We start from the raw sequence: 15,799 nt of genomic DNA, 5'->3' as shown, positions 1-15,799 counted from the left end.
CATAGGGGTCCTTTACCTTTTCTTTACCTTACCTTACCAAGACATATGTCACTGTGCTCAAGTCAGACATCTTAAAGGACATGACTGTTGAATTTTAAAACAAACACCAAACATGTTTTCAATGCAAGAATAAATGCAGGGAGAGAAAACAAAGGATGGAAGTAAAACAAGCAGTTTAATAGAAGTAAATTTTACTGAGCATCTGTAATCTTGCATTTCTGTTTGAACAAGAAAGGTGATGGACAGATGATTATTGATCAAACCTTGGTCTATTATCAGTTGTACTTTAGATTATGAACCAATAGAGCAACTCAAAACCAAATACAACATTACACATTTTAGGACAGAACTCTCCCAGTCATTATTCAGCATCCATTCAGAGTTGTTTCCCATCAAACAAACAAACAAACAAACAAACAAAATTTGTGCTTTGCATAGCATTCCATTTTAAAAACAATTTCCTTATCCTTGCCATTCAATAAGACAGTAGCATTCAGAAAAAGCAAAACAGAATCTTTTGTTGGTACAGATGAACAGATTTATGGTGGCATTGGCTTTAATGGATTAGAGCCCATTTGGATTTGAGTTATGCATACACATATAAGCCACACGTGATACGGATAAGAAATTGTAAGGCTATGGAATATGTTAGACTCACTGTGACATTTTAAGCTAAAATATAAAAAGGTATGCTAAGTTTATTTCCCAGCTATAGTCAGAACTTTGGTCTTAAGTCCTAACTGAATAGAATCAAGTTTACTAATCAAATAAATAGTTTTCGAGGTTACCAGCATGAGTTTGACCAAACTGCGGGAGGTAGTGGAGGACAGAGGTGCCTGGCGTGCTCTGGTCCATGGGGTCACGGAGAGTCGGACACGACTAAACGACTAAACAACAACAACAACAACAACAACAAATTATAGTTCAGGATGAAAGCATATGCAAAAATTATTCTTGTTGCCTTTGAGATGCCAAAAGACTCATTGCTGTTTTTGCTATAACAGACCTGGAATATTTAATCTTGACTAATACATACCCAATATGGAATCAGCTCAATAAATCTTTACTTACAACTTCATAGACAGACATTACAGCATGTAATATAGCAAATAGTATTGGCATCACAAAGACTATTACATAGTTTTTGTATAGTGCCTCTCTGAAGCTTTACATGGCACAGTTTGGTAGCATGCATCAGAAAATGCCCTCTTGGCATTACTGTGGCCTAATTCTTAAGATTTCTTTCCCAGCAGTGTTGCTGTTTGTTTGCATACAAGAGAGCAAATCTGGAGATACTTATGATTTTCAGTTTTTATTATTTTGGTTTTTAGTGACACATTCACCTAATAGAAAAGAAAAATTCATAGTTAAAACTATGGCATTCACTCCCATGGGATGTAGTGGTGGCTACCAATGTGGGTGGCTTTAAAATGAGGTCAGGAAAATTCATGGAGGATATGGCTATGTTTTACCTCTATTGTTGTAGGCAGTAAAAGATTCTCAAATGGAGAGAGTGCTGTTGCACTAGGTCCTGCTTTCAGGCTTACAGAGGCACCTGGTTGTCTACTGTGGGAACAGTATCCTGGACTAGACAGGCCTTTCTTATTGAGGTAAAGAGACACAAAATGAGTTCAGCTTTTTCCTCACCGACTTCTAGTACAAATAGCAGCACACAATTCTGCTAACAACCCCTGCTTTTCACACGGGCTTGGAGCTACGTGGTGGGGCATGGGATCATCAACAACCTCAAAAAGATGCAGCAAAAATTTGTAGATCTCTGTAGAAAAATCAAATTCAAAGCATTGGCTTGCAAATTTAACAACTACCCTTTTAGTGAGGAACCATTAATGAGTACTCTTTGGGTTCGGTCAGTCAATCAGGTACAAATCTACCTAACAGTTACCTCATTCAACCCACATTTTACCAGCTTTTCTCGTGGGAATATTGTGGGGGACTTTGTCAAAAGCCTTACTGAAATCAAGATACAGTATCTCCACAGCATTTCCCTGATCCACCAAGTTTGTAATTCCATCAAAAAAATCAGATTGGTCTGGCATGACTTATTTTTGAGAAACCCATGCTGGGCTTAGTAATCACAACTTCCTTTTCTAAATGCTCACAGACCGACTGCTGAATTATCTGTTCTAGGACCTTCCCTGTTATTGATGTCAACCTCACCAGTTGGTAGTTACTTGGGTCTTCCCTTTTCCACTTTTTGAAGATAGGGACAACATTTGCCCACCTCCAGTCTGTAGGGAGCTCACCTGTTCTCCAGAGTTTCTCAAAGATAATAGACAAAATCTTTGAAATTACATCCACAAGCTCCTTTAGTACCCTTGGATACAGCTCATCAGGCCCTGGAGATTTGAATTCATTTAAAGCAGCAAAATGTTTGCTTACTACCTCTTTTCCTATCTTGGGCTGCAGCTCCCTCCTTGCATCATTTATTCGGTTATCACCAGGTTGGGCATTGTTTTCCTTTTGGTGAAGACAGAGGCAAAGTAGGTGCTGAGTAGTTCTGCCTTCTCTCTGTCACGCATTAGCATTTCCCTGTCTCATTCACGCAGAAAACCCAACACGTGCTTGTTCTTCCTCTTACTGCAGACATAGCCGAAGAAACCCTTTTTTATTATTTATAAGCTGTCTTGCGAGCCTGAGCTTATTCTGACCTTTAGCCAGCCTGACTTCCCCCTTGCAACTGTTGGCTACTTGTGTATACTCCTCCTTTGTGATTTCCCCTTTCTTCCATTTCTTATACATGCCCTTCTTAACTCTCAGCTCATCTGTAATGTAGCAAATGTAAAAGAAAAGTCTGAGGTCTTTACATCAAATATGATTTTTGTCAACAGTTCTTACAGATTTTGATGACAGATAATCTGTTGGTCTGTACTCATGGGAGACCCATCAATAGGGGAGTAAAACTCCATATGATCTATTATCAGTAAGTAAATATGGGCAATGTACTCAGTGTATACACTTTAAAATTAATGGCAAAATGGACTGAGTTTCTTTTTAGTTATTCTTTGCTGTTCTTACTCTGTCATTGGAGCTGTCACACCACTCATTGTAACTGAAAATGGCTATAAGAAAACAGTTTACAAAAATTAATGACAAATTTGTTAGTAATTTAAAATTTATGACACATTTGCTAATAATTAAAAATACCTTGCCCATGAGATGCCCACGCCAATCTCTGAAGTTCCACTGGTGACAGAAAACTTTTCTACTCTTACTGAAATAATCCATTCACAATAAATGAAAGAAACTCATTTTTCCATCAATGAAACCCTGCAAGAAAAAGTAAAAACACCTGTATTTAAAAATCCTTTAATTCTGAACACTTACCCATATTTAGAATGTATGGTTATTGATCAGGTAATAGATAAATAATCTGTGTTGCGCTTTGAAAATTCTAAATAGAAACCTTGAAAATACTTTCATTTTTATTGATTATTCATTATACATATATATTTTTAGTGATTGCTATTTTTATTGGGTTCTGTTTGCTTTTTTATTCCTCTGGATTTCTGTTATCCAGTTAGGTTTGCATCAGCAACTTGTTTCATGTCCCTTTTCCAATTCAACTTGCCTCATTAATTAATCTTCACAAGTTTCCTGTTTGTAGTTCTTAGAGGTTTGAATAAAATAAGTTAAAGAGAAGTGTGTTGGTTCTAAAAAACAATCCAAAAAGGATAAAATTAAAGGGACAAAGCTGACACATGTTTAATGTTTTGTTTGCTACTTAATGTATGATCTTAGGTTTCCTTTGCTACTACTACTAGTTTATCTTTTCTTGTCTCCTCTTTTTAAAGTAAAAAAGCACTTGAGGGCCAAATTTTTAGTCTTCTAGTAGAATATGCTTATTATAACAAGAATTGAAGACCACATTCCGTGTGCCAGTATTTTAATGTAAAGCATTTGGCATCTGTCAGCATAATATCCTGCCTTTATCACCTCATTGAATTTGCTAGAGGAATGCTGATAGTAATTTGCACAGCATCATTTAATCTCCTTTGTCAAATTATGAAGTTGTTATTGATTTCAAGCTGCTGGTTAGCTTCACAAAGTTCTTTGCATCTTATTGTTTTTCCTAGGGATTTTCATGCTATGTTACTTTTTGCTGGAGCTGTCAATTAGGAATAGATGTCTTGAACAGTAGGGAACAAATACATTCCCTTTAGAGCTCACAATCTGCACTGTTTTTCAAACAGAAAGTTGTCTTAACCTAGGGTGTAATTAAATAGTGGTTATAACCAGAACTACTTAGTAAAGTAAAACATGCAGAATTATCTCAAGTTGTTCATAAAAAGGTAAAGGACCCCTGACAGTTAAGTCCAGTTGCGAACGACTCTGGGGTTTCGGCGCTCATGTTGCTTTACTGGCCGAGGGAGCTGGCGTTTGTCCACAGACAGTTTTTTGTGGGTCATGTGGCCAGCATGACTAAGCCGCTTCTGGCAAAAGCAGAGCAGCACACTGAAACACCGTTTACCTTCCCTCCGGAGTGGTACCTATTTATCTATTTGCACTTTGACGTGCTTTCGAACTGCTAGGTTGGCAGGAGCTGGGACCGAGCAACAGGAGCTCACCCCATTGTGGGGATTTGAACCGCCGACCTTCTGATCGGCAAGTCATAGGCTCAGTGGTTTAGACCACATCACCTCCCTCAAGTTGTTCATACCTTTGGCTAAAACGGCTAGTGTGGAGAAAATGGCTTATTTCAAGGACAGCATCTCTGTTGCCTTGCAATTTTGCCTTTTAGGTTTAGGACAGTGGTTTTCAACCAGTGTGTCATGGCACCCTGGGGTGTCCTGACTGATGTTCAGGGGTGCTGCAGGCAACAGTGGCCTCTGTCCCTCTTTCCTACCCTCCCTTCTCTTATGCCCTCTTGCATCTCTACCTCCCAAAGGCTTATGTGGCTGTTGGTAGCACCAGCCCTGGCTACAAGCTTCACAGGCAAATGGCGCCTCTTGGGCTGGTCAGGGGGCAAGGAGTAAGCAAGCAGGCAGGCAAGGGATCCCAGCCAGTCAGTCCACTAGCCCTTACTGTTGGGAATAGACAGACAAGTCCCAGTTCCCTGGGAGGAGCGTGAGGAGGCAGGGGGGCGGTTCAGAAACTAGGGGCAGCAGCAGCGGCTGCCCGGAGGACTCCCAAGGAGAGGAGAGAGAGGAGACTGAGGGAACACTCCACAAGGGAGGATGTTCAAAAAAGAGTGAGAGGCTGCCAGCACCGCTGGCAAGGGGTGACATAACTAGGCTCTTGAACCCCACAGGGGTGCCGCAGAAAGAATGTAGTTGGTCAAGGGAGCCGTGGACTCAAAAAGGTTGAAAACCTCTGGTTTAGGGCAGTATAATACTTTATTTTAATTGCATGCATGCATGTGTTTGATAATTTTTATCAAATCTACAATGTATAATTTGACAAAGAAAGAAATAATTAGATTATTAATTATGGCCTCATAAGGTCGGCGGTTTGAATCCCCGAGACGGAGTGAGCTCCCATTGCTTGGTCCCTGCTTCTGCCAACCTAGCAGTTCGAAAGCACGTCAAGCTGCAAGTAGATAGATAGGTACCACTCCGGCGGGAAGGTAAATGGCATTTTCGTGCGCTGTTCTGGTTTGCCAGAAGCGGCTTAGTCATGCTGGTCACATGACCCGGAAGCTGTAAGCTGGCTCCCTCGGCCAATAAAGCGAGATGAGCGCCGCAACCCCAGAGTCAGCCACGACTGGACCTAATGGTCAGGGGTCCCTTTACCTTTGCCTAAGATGCAGCTTATAGCTGATGTGGACTTCACATGTCTGATCCCTCACCCAGGCTTAAGGAATTGGGAATAGACCACAGGATCCTCTGCATCTTCTGACCATCTCAGGTGCGAATTTCCACAGTTCAAACAGGTCCTGCTTACCAAACACAATATGTTCTGTGGAAACTGTTTGTTAGGCAAGCATAACAAGTCCACAATTTCCATTATTTCCTATGGAAATATTTCTAATGTGGGATTTGTCATACTGCTTTCACTGTTTTTTTTTCAATGGTTTATTCAGCAAAAGAGAGATGTGTCAGGGAACTGACATCGGAGCTAGAGGCGGAGGCAAGGCTCCCAAGTGATGCTGGAGAAGGGCCCAGCAGGGAGAGAGGCAGCTCATCCGCTGGGGAAGGAAATCAGCGTAACACCAGGGATAAAGGGGGGCAGATGGGGGAATCGGCGAGGGGGCTCCAGGACTCCTCGCCGGAGACCAGCGGGGAGAGCACGGGTCCTCTGCTACCCACACCCACCCTGCGCAGAAGACTTCCGCGCAGGGAAAGTAGGCGTAGACTTGGCGTCAAAGAACTTCTTTGCTGGAAGAAGTTCAAGAAACGCCCACTGATGGATTCTGCTAGCGACTGAACAGCCACGAAGTGAATGGCTGTCCAGACAGAAAAGGTTTAACCAGGCAACCTAGCCTAGAGTGGCGGTAACTTACGCACGAGCAACCCCTAAAACCATTACAAGATGCATGAAAAAAACCTGATTTGTTCAATCTCTCCTGCACCCTGATTCATCAGATCTTGCTCCCACATCCCCCTCCTTGATTTCTGCCTGAAAATGGCTGCTGTTGACCAGCAAAGCACAAACAAACAAGGAAGTAAGGAAGTTGGATTTTCAGATAGGTCAATCTGCAGAGTATATAGGGGGTTTGGAGATAATTGTTTACGTGCGGATAAGTGAATTTTCGGATAGCGGGATCTGTGGGTAAAGGCTTATGCTGGTAATATTTACTGGAAATCTGAAACTTCTTTGGCCTGAAACTATAGATCAAAAAGTTTGAATGGAATATCATACAAAATATTCTGACCTTTTGAAATCTGAATTATTGTATATAAAAACTGCATTTTCCAGCTCTTGTAACTGAAACCTCAAGTTCTTTGAAACACCATTCTGCTCCATTTCCTATGGTCAGCACTATTATTTATTTATTTATTTATTTATTTATTTATTTTGCTGTTTATTAAAAGATGCCCTTTCCTAGTTTATGACCAAGTGCTAATCTAAGTCTTCAGGGATATGACTCCATGCATATTATTTGATCTGTTCATTTTTGTTGGGCATAATAGGCAAAACAGAACCAATCAGTATGGGCCTACTGAGTTGAATAGTAAGCCTTTCCTCTTCTTTTTATTTGAGTTTAACAGGTAGATTATGCTAAATAATGTTCTGTTAAACTGATGTTGAAATTTGCACTACTTAGATAAAATTATAGGTTCGTTAGTAAAGGGTATATTTAATATTTTGGGTTCTCTGTAGACATTCAGGATGCTTATACAATACAAATCTGTTGCTTGAGATGCGTACATGCTCCTTTTTAAAAAAAAAATACAAAAATTCAAAATATATCTTCCCCACCCGCCCCAGATCTTAATAAAATTATTTTAAAGTCTGTATGCCAGACTAAATGTTATGCTGCCTAGACTGACATTCCCATTTCTTTGTGAGGAAACAAAGGTGTAGGAATTTTACAAGTGCTTTTGCTTATTCTTGCTTTTAAACTATCAAATGTTGGAATCTTTCTCAGTAAATGAGATCACCCACTGAGTTGAGAAGGTGAGGAACACTTCTCATGCTTTACAATCGTGTCCTGAATTTCTGCTTAATTTGACTTTTGTATGATTATTGTTTGTAAAAATTGGCTTCTGTGCATTTTAACAGCTTTCGGAATGTTCTTGTTTTGGGAAACCTGGAGAGGCTTAAAGAATGCCTTGGCATGTCAGTGTTTCTGCCTAAGGGAAACATTGCCCTCCAATAGATAACATTGTCTTCAGCTCATAAAGTAGCATTTTACCATTAGCCACCAGGTGATTCTCAAATGTCAGTTAAAAGTGCATGATCATTCCCAGATTTTAGTGGGAGGCTGCAGCTACCATCCTGTTGCAGAAGGAAAGAAATGTTGACCTTTCTTAACTTTTACCTTCATGCCATCAAATGTTTGTGCTTTAATTAGTGGGGCCCCTGAAAATACAAGACCTTTGGACTTGCAGTATATCTAGCAGAAATGAATGAGAACAAAAGCTACTGAAAATGCTGCTAGGAAGTCTTGATGTTAATTTTGAGTCTGATTTTCCCCATTGACAATAAATGTAAGAAATTGAGAGTTTGATCTGAGCTCCTGTTGTTACAGATTCAGGGTCACAAATCCAGGTAATAATTGACCTTGAAAGAATTAATGTGCCACTCGTGAAGGTACGGTTTAAACCATGCAAAGGCTTAGCAGGAAAGCTTTCTATGATTTGGGGCTGTAAATTGAACAAATGGATAATGTCAGGAAATACTTGGTTTTGAGGTTGTGTTTTCAGGACTGAGACGTTAGTACGCACCATCGTATTCCTGATTAAATCTGTGTAATAAATTAAATGGGTGTGTTAAAGGTACCCCTGCCCGTACGGGCCAGTCGTGTCCGACTCTAGGGTTGTGCGCCCATCTCACTTAAGAGGCTGAGGGCCAGCGCCGTCCGGAGACACTTCCGGGTCACGTGGCCAGCGTGACAAAGCTGCTCTGGCGAGCCAGCACCAGCGCAGCACACGGAAACACCGTTTACCTTCCCGCTATAAAGCGGTACCTATTTATCTACTTGCACTTAGGGGTGCTTTCGAACTGCTAGGTGGGCAGGAGCTGGGACCGAACGATGGGAGCTCACCCCGCCGCGGGGATTCGAACCGCCGACGATGCGATCGGCAAGTCCTAGGCGCTGAGGTTTTACCCACAGCGCCACCCGCGTCCCATTAAAAATGGGTGTGTTACTGTTCTGCAAATCCTGTCTATTTTGAATATAGGTAGAAGACAAGGTTGCATTACCTGTGAGGTACAATATATTGATTTCCGTGCAACATTGAACTATATTTTACTTTATTGTGAAGGAGCAACATGCTGGTACACATTGCCAGAAAAGTCCTGAGTTGCTCCTACCTCTCTTAGTTTGTTTGAGGGAAACAAATAATGAGCCCTGGTTTGCACATAACATGAAGCCAGCCTCTGGTTTGTTCCCTTTGTGGTGTGGCAGTAGCAAGGGGGAGAAGTGGTTCAGGAACTTCTGAGCAGTGTGTACCAGCACATCACTTCTTCACACTGAACCATAATTTATAATAAAACAGTTTTTGCCAACTTTGGGGTACCTTCCAAATCTATGATTCTGTGAACCTCGTGCCCTCCAGATGTTTTGGACTACTATTGTGTTGGCTGCTGCTGATTTGAATTGTAGTTCAAATCTTCTGATGGGCAGCAGGTTTCCTCCACATTGTCCTCATTTTTGCACAAGGTGAAGACCTTTTTGTTACCAAGGAATGTAATCAAGCTCCTTGCTGACACTGCTATTTTGTTAATGTTGTTGTTTCTTATTGTTGCGCCATATTGTTACCTGCCCTGCACTGCCATTGAGAGGGAGAAATGGATATATGTATGAATAAATAATAAAACAGAACTGCAGGTCTTTCAGGTTTGGGAAGTTTGAGATTGTATCTATTGTAGCACTTAAGTCATCATTCTGTGTCCTAGGCAAACCCATGGACTCCAGGAAAAAGAAATCATTGCCCCGAAGCTGCTTTCAATTCCAGTAGTGTTTGCTCAAATGAGCCCTGTTGGCACAAATTAGTTAGGCTAGTTTCCAAGTTGTGCTTCTCTAATTCTCTCCCCACCTATAATCCTAGCATTTTGGAGGCATCTGAGAAAGAATGTGGCATCTTTTAGCCATAAAGAACACTCTTATTACAGTTTGTTTGGCAGACATGCACCAGTTATGCATAGGGGACTGAAGCAGACATTCTTAGTATCATCCTGTGGACTTGAAAGCATATATTGTTATTTTAGGGAAGCTTTTCAGTGTTTACTGAGATTATGATTATCCATTTTTGTGTTCTGTAGGGTACCACCTGAATGGGTCTGATCAGTGTGAAAAGGACCTACAACTTCAGCTTGCAAAGGAGCTGTGAGGAGGTTTGCTGCAGTCAGGTGGGTATAAGTGTGCATCATATTGTGTATACAGAGCGGGTACAACTGCATATTTTTTTTTTGTTAATTGCAAATCTATCATTTCAGTTGACTTTTCAAAAATGGCAAATAAAGGGTTTGTGCAACCTTTCAAATGAGGCATTTTGAAAAAAGAGCAAGCAAAAAAAAGTTGCAGTTGATGAAAAAATTATCTGGCAAATTGTGAATGTGTAAAAATGGATTTGGAAGGGAAGGATTGTTCTTGCATTTTGTTTGTAATATAATTCGTATCCTATTGAACATTTGTAAAATGTTCCGAGGAGATAGAGTTGATCTTGTCCGCTTCTGTCAAGTTTAAACAAACCAACATTCACAATTGAAGTATGTAGATTGTCCAATGTAACATTTTGAAGTCAATGCCATTAATTAAATTAGTATTTTTAGTACTAACAATAATGGACTCCCCCAATAATTGCATTTAACATTTACTTATATCAAGATCAGTCCCCGGCCGCCTTAGGTAGAATGCATCTCTACCTTAATTGTAGAAATACAAGAGAATAATGTTTTGCATTTTATTGTTACTAGTTTTTTCTGCATATCTAGAGCAGTCTTTCTCAACCTTGGGCCCCGGATATTGTAGGACTACAACTCCCGTCATTCCTAGCTAGCAGACCAGTGGTCAGGAATGATGGGAGTGGTAGCCTAACAACATCTGGGGAGCCAAAGTTGAGAAAGGCTGACTTAGAGGATCCTTATAAAATGTAGTGTTCTGCATCTAAAGTGTCACTTCTGTGAATAAAAAAGGGGTGGAGAGCCAATGGATGTTCTCAGTTAAGGATGGAAAGGAATAGATTTTCGCCACCTATCATGCTATTCCAGAGGATTTCCCAAACACCCCAAGAAAGTCTTCAAGATACTGCAGTAGGAAAGCAGTGTTGTCAGAAATTCGCTCCTCCTATTTCCAGTAAAAGCATCCAGTAAATAGAGTTGTGGAGATAAAAGTGGGAAGAAGAACGCAATGTACACAGCTTTGAATTCCTGGGAGAAAAGTCACAAGACAAATCTAGAACAATAAGCAACAAATGTGTGCTGTTTCACAACTCTCAGCAAAATGTATACACACAGAACATTTTGCTAATCTTGATAAACAAAAAATATACCCTTGTGTTAGGGTACAGTCTACAGGAATTTAAACTTGATGCAGCTACAAGGTGTTTAGTTTTTTATGGTTGTATCTGCTGATTCATTTTGTATGTTATGGTTTTGTTTTATGGTTAGTGTTTATTAATAAATAACAGCATAGTGAGGACAAGCAGACCAGTAGTGGTTTTGTGGGGGGGGATATGGAAAATCAGGGCAGGGGGACTGCCATGTTGCCATTTTTTCCTCAGTAGAAAGGCAACCCAATTTATTTTACCTCTGAGTAAAGCATACCAAAGTCAGCCAACTGTGCTTTATTCTATAAAGGCAGCTCCCTTAGGGAGTGAATGAAATAATGTGTATGTGAGAAAAATGTTTAAATAAACATGTCCCAGTATCCTTCTCCACCCAGCTTCCCCAACCTTTTCTGCTGCTCTGCAAGGGCCCCCTCCTGAGTCCCAGCTGGGGTTGTCAACATTCCTTCCTCTGCTTAGCAACAGTGATAAAGCACCCTTATCAATTGTGCTGCCTGCAAGTGCCAAAACCTTACCAGTTGTCTCCATCAGGGTAAATTTGATTTCAATCACAATTTAAATCACGATTTAAACCACTAGTCAGTAAGGCTTGATTTAAATCACTAGTCAGTTAGATTTGCTTTAAATCATTTTTTATTTTTTTTACAGAAAGTCTCATTCTTGTTGGTATAATCTTAATATGTACAACCCGAGGAAGGCTTCATTTTTGGAACAATAATTTTTCAGAGTAGTTTTTATGGTTATATAATAAATGGCTGATTTGTTTATACTATTAGAAATACATAGACAGATAATTATGAAATTATTGTGAGGTTTAATAAGTTAACTGTTTATATTTGGACAACTTTTCTGCTGTACTTTATTGGAAGGAGAAAAATAATAATTTCCCTAACAACCACTTAAACTATTTATTTAACCAAAGCAATAACATTATAGCATATGTATCCATGTTTGTTAACTGATGTGGTTAAACATTTTAAACAAAAAAACTTAGACTGAGTTTTAGCGCACATGAAAAACTTAAAACAAATCCTTATTTCCTGATGAATAGCCTTTGGACTATAATGTAACTTAAATAGAAGTCTATTTTTAGAAATATTTTTCATCCAGAAGCATTTTATTTTAAAAATCCAATTTAAATTTTAAAAAAATCTGATTTAAATGAAAAAATCTGATTTTTTTTAAAAAAATCATTGATTTTTATCCACCCTGGTCTCCATATTTTGTTTCATACCTTTCTTTAGAAATGACCAATTGGCTTACCTTTTTTAAAAAAGTGAAGGCAAAGAGGCTGAGACTGCTGCTAGCATGGGGCCCAATACATGAGTTGCCCCTGAACATCCCTCTTGGTGGCCCTGCTCCTTCTCTTCCTAGATTTAAAAATATGTTGTGGTGTTGGTACCAGTTTTCCCAGCCTGTTGCAAACTGTGATTGCTTGCACCTGAGACTTCCTCACTTAGCGAATTGCTGGGGGAAAAAACCAAAGACTTGTGGGCTACTGTTACTGAGCTCATTTAGAAGAAAGAGAGATTGGGGTGGAGGGGGTGGGCAGCTGAAATAGCAAAGGGAGTCTGAAGGAAGGAAAAGGTGAGAATGGATGGGACACTCAGAGATTTGAGTGAAAAATGTGGGATTGCAGCATTTGGGGAAATCTTTGGCTGTTCAAGGAGAGAAGAGAGATCATACTATGGCACATGCAGAGAAAATGAAAACATTGAGTTAAAATTATAGTAAAAATGCTGTTGATGTAGTGATGCACTATGGACATCAAAGTGGCCCAGTGTGAGCTGAGTTGTGTGTCTCTGATGGATGATTGTCCTGCTGCTTCAGAGTATAAGAGGGAGATGTTAGGGAAATAATTCCAAACTGATACAGGGAGAATGCTTTGGAGGGCTATCTTCCTATAGCTGGATATTGACCTCATTAAGCAAAATGTAAGAAGTTTCTTTCCAAGTATATCTTGAAAATATTCCAGGAATGCCATATTTGGACTGGTATTCTGTAGCTGGGCCAATTGGAAATGTGGTTTTATTTCATTAAGTTGCTGACGATAGTTTGTAGCATCCTTAAATAGAAAAAGATAAGAAATAAAAGTTAAATTAAAACAATCAAGTAAAACAAACCATTTAGCAAATAGCAGCATTAAAATCCCAATAGTCTCTTATTAGCATTATTTATTAATCTGCTAAATGTGCATATTAAATAACAATTTAAAACTAGTATCTACCCTGAACTGCTGAGGTGAACTGGTCTGTGCTGCTTTTTTTTTTTTAATCTCCTATTACCCATTTGGACAGATTTAATGCTATCTGTGAGAATTATGTTGTGTCATCGCTACTCCTGGAAATTTATCTCTTAAGCATTATTTCCTTAGGTAGCTTTTAATTTGCAAGTTAGTAGGGAGAGTTATTCATTTAAATCCCTTTATTTCTTTACCTAGCTTCATTCTAGTTTGTAATCCCTTCTCACCTTGGAGTTTGTAATGATGTCTGTGGAGGACTTGCAAAGGAAGTTTTGGCATAGTTTCCGTTTATAGTTTCGATTTCTACTGATTTCAACAGCATTCTCAAGGTGATAACACACTGGTAATTTTTATGCTTGACAAATAAATCCAGCCCAGGTTTGGGAAGTCCTTGTTCCATGAAAACATGATGTAAAGAGTTTGTGATCATTGTGGATAACCACTTTACTGAGTACGATGTTGTGATGTAGTGTTCTGTGGTAGGAGCACGAGGTGGATAGGTAGGTACTTTTCTAGGGTTCTGGAAGCGAAGATGTCAAAAACTGCGCTGAAGATCTGGAAATGCAGATTCTGAGGGGGAATAAATAATTATGTCACCAAGAAACATTGGACTGATGAAACAAAAAGACATAATAGAGGAATGTAAGAAAAGCCCTCCTGGATCGGCCAATAGGCTCATCTAATCCAGTATTATTTTTCTTATAGAGGCCAAGCAGATGCCTATGATGAACCCATAAATTGCTGCAAATGTTTGCAATATTAAATGTATGTAATCTTAACTATTTATAGATGTATTCTAAGTCAAGAATTCTGCGTTGAATAGTGAAATCAAGGGGGAAAGGTGGTAGAAAACTTTCCCCATGCAATTATAAAATTCCCAATGTGTTTTCAGTAGTAGGGTTCTTCATACAGGGACAATTTGGTGAACTCACCCATAGGCTGCACTGTAAACTGCTTGTGAACAACTGGAAGATGACTTGTACAGTCATACCTTGGGTTGCGAACATGATCCATGCGGGAGGCACGTTCATAACCCGCAGTGCCGTGTCTGCACACACACGTGACGCGATCTGACGCTTATTCGCAAAGCGTGATTTGGTTTTTCTGCACATGAGCGAGCGCTGAAACCCGGACGTAACCCGTTCCGGTACTTCCGGGTTCGGCGTGGTCCGTAACGCGAAAACGTGCAACCTGCAGCGTTCGCAGCCCGAGGTATGACTGTAGACTTTTGGTTGCAGTCATGATTCATTTAGATATTTTACCCCTTGGATTTAACTTGTTGCTTCTGCATTTTAGCCTTTTCTATCACTGCTCATAAATTAGAAGCAGACAACAGAATTTGCTATAGATAATAAGATTACAAAGGCAAATATTTCAGCTCACAGTTTGGCATTCCAGTAGATGAATGTTGCAGGTTGAAATACGTTGTGGCATATTTCTTCTAAGATCGAAGGCAGATCTCTTGTCTGTCTCCTAGTCCAGGTGCTCTGCATGCTAAAAAAACTGATAAAAATGCCGTCTTTGTTGCAGCATGGAATGGGCTTAACAGAGACTAACTCTTAATCTTCCTCAAATGTTTAATGTTTACATTGTGGAATTGGAGTTAGGTGCCATAGAAGTGGTTGGGAATAAAAGTGTGTGTCTTTTGAAGTACTAATTTCTCATGAATTGAACACATAGGTGATGTAGCACGGCATGATTGTACTTGAATCAGACCATAGTGCTGTATTTTCATTACGTCTTTCATCTCACACTAGATACGAGCAAGCTTTGTTGAACAACACAAACCATTTATTTATTTATCAATTGCCTGTCAAGACAAAAAGCCCTAAGTGTCTTAAAATATAAAAATCTTAACTTAGAAACTTTAAAACGATTTCATAACAGATTTAATAAAACCATATTTTTTAAAAAAACACAGAATGGAAGAATTACCTTTAAAATAATTCAAAAGCTATGTGGAACAACAATGAAAAATTTTAATGACCTGCTTAAAAACAAACAAAGATGAAGCTAGTCTAGATTTATGGTCAGGGTCTCTCTACAGAAAAGGCCCTGCTCCATCATATCTGCTCCCTGCTTTGCCTTTTGCTGTTTGTAGCAAGCAATGTTAACAAGTCTAGCTGTGACTCTTGCCGGTCTTGGCTTATCCGCTGCAATCTCTTGGGTTCACTATCATTTTGTTGCATAGCCAACATATAGAATAAGCTGTTATAAAATTCTATTGTCACCTCTTGGCCAATGGAGTCAGCCATCCACCCCCACCCCGCAGCAAGAATGACAATGTATTATGACAAATGCGTTGCTCTCATTGTGCACTTTTTCTAAAATTTCAGAGGGAATACTGGCAAGCTGCTGAGGTGAGCTAAGCTGCCACTTCAAGCAGTGGCAAGGTAATTTTTCTAGTTGGAACGAACAGATAACC

General features: G+C 39.7%; 1 protein-coding gene across 20 annotated transcripts in view; it reads left to right on the top strand.

Moving 5' to 3' along the window:
* Positions 1-15,799, top strand: part of PTPRF (protein tyrosine phosphatase receptor type F) — a 478,748-nt gene that overhangs the window by 59,438 nt on the left and 403,511 nt on the right. For all 20 annotated transcript variants that reach the window (XM_053392724.1, XM_053392743.1, XM_053392742.1 and 17 more), the window contains exon 2: positions 9,889-9,975. The gene's annotated coding sequence lies outside the window, so the exon portion shown is untranslated. The remainder of the gene's footprint in view (positions 1-9,888; positions 9,976-15,799) is intronic.

This window comes from Podarcis raffonei, chromosome 6 (genome assembly GCF_027172205.1).
Source record: "Podarcis raffonei isolate rPodRaf1 chromosome 6, rPodRaf1.pri, whole genome shotgun sequence".
In the NCBI taxonomy this organism is placed as follows: Eukaryota; Metazoa; Chordata; class Lepidosauria; order Squamata; family Lacertidae; genus Podarcis; species Podarcis raffonei.
The sequence above is the reverse complement of the archived record's forward strand: the minus strand, read 5'-3'. Positions and strand labels throughout refer to the sequence as shown.